The following is a 4,864-nucleotide window of genomic DNA, read 5'->3' as shown; positions in this document are numbered from 1 at the left end:
CATATGATCCAGCAGTCCCACTCCTGGGCATATATCTAGAGGGAACTCTAATTTGAAAAGACACATGCACCTCAATGTTCATAGCAGCACTATTTACAATAGGCAAGACATGGAAGCAACCTAAATACCCATCGACAGATGACTGGATAAAGAAGTTGTGATATATTTATACAACAGAATATTACTCAATCATAAAAGAAAAAGATAAAACAATGCCATTTGCAGCAACATGGATGGACCTGGAGAATGTCACACTAAGTGAAGTCAGCCAGAAAGAGAAAGAAAAATACCATATGATATCACTCATAAGTGGAATCTAAAAAAAGTGACAAAAATGAACTTATTTACAAAACAGAAACAGACTCACAGACATAGAGAACAAACTTATGATTACCAGGGAAGGGGAAGGAGGTGTGGAAGGGTAAACTGGGAGTTCGGGGTTTATAGATACTAGCTACTATATATAAAATAGACAAACAACAAGGTCCTACTGTATAGCACAGGGAACTACACTTTGTAATGGCCTATAATGAAAACGAATATATGAAAATATGTATATGAATCACTATGCTGCACACCAGAAATTAACACAACATTGTAAACTAACTATACTTCAACAAAATAAAATTTAAAAAGATGGGGAAATATTAGGCAGGGACCAGATCATGCAAAGCCTTGTACGTTGTACGTTGTGATAACATAAATCATAAGATGTTTTAAGTTTACCTGCCAGGTTCTTATTTATAGCTATTCAAATGGAGAACCATAAATGAAGTTCTAAAGGGTAAAATGAATAAAGCCAAATGCAAATTAGACTTAGAAAAAATTAAGATGTGGGCTAAATATGTAAATGGCAGCCAAGCCACTGATAATTACTCTCCTGAGAACTGCCCTCATTAGGACACAGATGTGAGAAAGGTGAGTGAATCCTCGGAGGATTTTTATTAAGGGAAAAACACAGGTTCATGTTAAGGATCCAACAATTCAATTAGAAATGAGTATAACTAAATCATGTTGGTTTTCTATCAAATTTATTAATTTTTAAGGAGCATGACAGAAACTTAGATAAAATTAAAGTAACTGTGCTCCCAACAATGAGCAGCAGTGTAAAACAGTAAACTGCATTTGGCTTCAGGACATTTTTCCCTCTTCGTGGAATCATCCTTAAAATGGAGTCCATAGGTGGGAGATGGTATTTTCTCTGAAAACCAGCTATCAGATTTAAACGTTTTTCTGATAGACTATTAATTAAAACAAAGAGAGGACTGGAGTGAAATCCAGGAGTCAGCATTTGTTAGAACACAGGCGTTTAAAATGTGCCTACCAAATACAGATGGCCATGGAAAGTTTTGTGAGACAACTGGAAGGTAGTTTGATACCAAAGTTGTGGTGTCAACACTTGGGGCTTGAATTAAGGCAGAAAGGAAGATTCTCAACTAGTGAGAAAGAGGGTGTGTCGTAGTTCGGGTTCTTCATTGGAAAACAGGCAGATAAGCATACACCGATTTCTATCTGTGAATCTTTATTACTCTTTGGGAGAAGAATCCTAGTTTTATGGGATCTCAGATAACACTTAAATGATCCACTCATTAGATCCATACTTGTGGACTAACCACCTTCCAGACGATATGTAACCAACCCTTTAGCGGCACATTCTCTTCTAGTTCACTCTCCTTGTGATCTGCTAGCTGATGGTCAGGGAATGAAGATTAATTTTAACATTTGCCTTAGGCAAACAATTCAGAAGGCGTATCTGCTGTTAAAGGACTAAGTGTCCCTAAACCAATTATGAAATATAAATGATTTCAGGATTATCTCAAATCGAAAACTTTTTACAGCTTTGGAATCAGCACAGGATCTTCTCAACTAAAAATAACTTCTCAAAAGGAAAGCTGGTTTTCTTTTTTTAAAAATTTTATTGGATCACTGTATCTTCAAGATGCCATTGAAGCATTTATAATTAGAAAATACTTAGTTTTATCTGAGTCCCCTCATCAGTACTCAGTAAATACATTCTTACTGATTTTTTTTCCAGCTCTATACAAAATTCCAAGTTATTTTGTTTTGCTTTGTTTTTTCAGGGCATGCATGCACTAAGGCGTTCCAAACTGAGGTTTGTTGGGTACTATTGACTAAAGACAAGTATCAGAGAATTTGGAAGCAGCTGGATCCAGTAAAAACATCCCATTGGTTTATTTACACAAGGAGATCATATTAAAGGCAAAAATCAAAAGATAAACGTCTCTCCAAATTCTGAAGAAAATAATATTTTCCAAATTGAAAGCTTATTAGATCCAGCTCAGTTTATAAACTTAAAATTATCTTTCAGCCATGGAGGAACTAATATTGTATTTGCAATTATGACCCCAAAGTGAGAGTCTGCTCTTCCATGACACTCTATTTATTTCAAAAAAAAAAAGTTTTCAAATAGTTTCAATGTGAAAATGTAAAGCAAATGTAAAGCTGACAATGCTGATTCGTATTGATTTTTCTGATATTAAACTGGGTCAAGCAAGAAACAAAACGTCACTCAGATTCTGTGGAATGGAGAAAAGTTTATTGAATCGGAATGATACCAATGTGCTAACACTGCTTTTATAACTCCTAGTATTTTTGTGGGATTTACTAAATAAAAATAAAGAAGGTCAATAATTTTTGCTTAAAATTTCAGAAGCAAAGATAATTTGTTTCAAGTCAATACATAAGCCTAGTTAACTGACTTTTAATTGAATGAGAAGCTTTAATGATTCAATTTTCATTTAATTAAATGAGAAGCTTTGGTCTAAATAGCCTGCTCTTAAAAAGTCACGGGACAGTTGACTGCTGACTGTCTATACCTTAACATTCTCTTTTGTTCTGCTTTTTCCTCAGTTGATTTTATTCAACCCCCTGACCCTAGCCCCAACATAATCTCAGCCTGCCTAAATTTTGGTCATGATCAGCTGTGATTACATAATATCAAAAACAATCTAAGAGGGTAAGAGGTATGCAGTTTCCCTGTGCAATAGGAAGAGATATTTATAAGCTTCAGATCCAAAGAACTACTCAAATCAAATTCAAACCAGATGTTTGGCACAATAGAATAATAATATTTACCACTTGTTAATTATTCATTCACTTCACACCAAGGCCTTTAATTCATTAACTCTATAATCATTACAAAAACCCCATAAGGTGGCTGCTGTGACTTCTACTTCGTAAATTAGGAAAATGAGACTAATTTGTCAGCCACGGAAAAACATTTATTAGTCACCAAGACATCCAGTTTGTCATTAAATGTAATTTAATGTAATTAAAATTAAAAATTAAAAATTAAATTAAAATTTAAAATTTCAGTTTTCATTTGTCTACTTGCTATATGTTTAGACCTAAGTTTTGGGGTCTACTGAAAAGGTTATATTTTTACAAAGAGTTGTATTTTTTGAAATTTTTTTTTAAAAGATGACTACAGGAAAAAGTGATAAATGAATTATCAGGGGAATCCACTTACGAACGTATGTTTTATCTTTTCCTTTATTTCCTTTCTCTGCTCTCATCCACACACCTAGGTAATTTAGACTTGCTCGGTAGGGATAAACACTTGTGTGTCTTAAGGCGTCTCCTTCCTTTCTGATGTCTCTAATCTTCCTTACAAGTCTACTCCATTGAAATCTGAGCTCTTTTCAGAAAAGAACTACATCAAATCCATGTTTATTTCCCCCATGTCTACCAACATGTCCAACACTTAGTAGATGGTCACTAAGGGTTGGTGCACTCAACTGAGATCATTCATTATTTTAATCCTTCTCTGTGTGTCAGAGGTGGTGTCTCAGAGGGAGTTTCAACAACTAACTCCCCTCTTTCCTACCCAAGGTCTGAACAACATGAAAGATAATATCACCATTGTTACAGATAAGGACTAGGCTGGAGGATGAACATCAGTGTGAGAGCCCAAAGCCCTCATAACTGAATCCCAGAAATAGGCATAAATAACCCCACGGGAGGGGCAAGATTGGGCCCAAGGAGACCTCACACTCCTGCTCCCCCATCTAGGGGACAGAGATTCTAGAGAAACAGTGGATGAGAGAGAAGAAAGATGGGGCTAAGCCACACCTAAGCAGTTATTACTCCCGATGTGGCAAGTCAAGTAATTCTTTTCATCTCCCCAAGGATGGAATAAGTAATGAGCTGGAAAGAAACTTGGAGTTACACTATCAAAGCTTCCTTCACAAGTAAGCCAGAAAGAGAAAGGAAAATACCATATGATATCATTCATATGTGGAATCTAGAAAAGAAAGAAAAAAGAAAAGAAAAAAGAGGACACAAACTCATCTACAAAACAGAAACAGACTCACAAACATAGTTAACAATCTTATGGTTACCGGGGGAAAGGGTGGGAAGAGATAAATTTGGGAGTTTGAGATTTGCAAATGTTAGCCACTATAGGTAAAAACAGATTTTTAAAAAGTTTCTTCTGTGTAGCACAGGGAACTATATTCACTATCTTGTAATAGCCTTTAATGAAAAAAGAATATAATAACAAATCCATGTATGTATATGCATGATTGGGACACTGTGCTGTACACTAGAAATTGACACATTGTAACTGACTATACTTCAATTTAAAAAATAATACTTAATTTTTAAAAAGCTCCCTTGACAGAACAGAAGCACATCAGGAATGGAGAAGTGTTCACAGAGAATAACATACATAGGGCTTTCATCAGTACCCCAAAATTGAGTGTTAGCTTGTAAGTTAACTGATGAATTGCAGGATCTACTGTATCTGCTAAGGTCCATGGGAGGGCTCCCCAGAACCACAGAAAGTTGACCACAGTAAAGTAGCAATAGTTAATATAGAAAGAGCCTTGTGAAAGAGCAGGAA

The sequence above is a fragment of the Vicugna pacos genome, chromosome 20, assembly GCF_048564905.1.
Source record: "Vicugna pacos chromosome 20, VicPac4, whole genome shotgun sequence".
NCBI classification, from domain to species: Eukaryota; Metazoa; Chordata; class Mammalia; order Artiodactyla; family Camelidae; genus Vicugna; species Vicugna pacos.
This window is presented reverse-complemented; position numbering follows the sequence as displayed.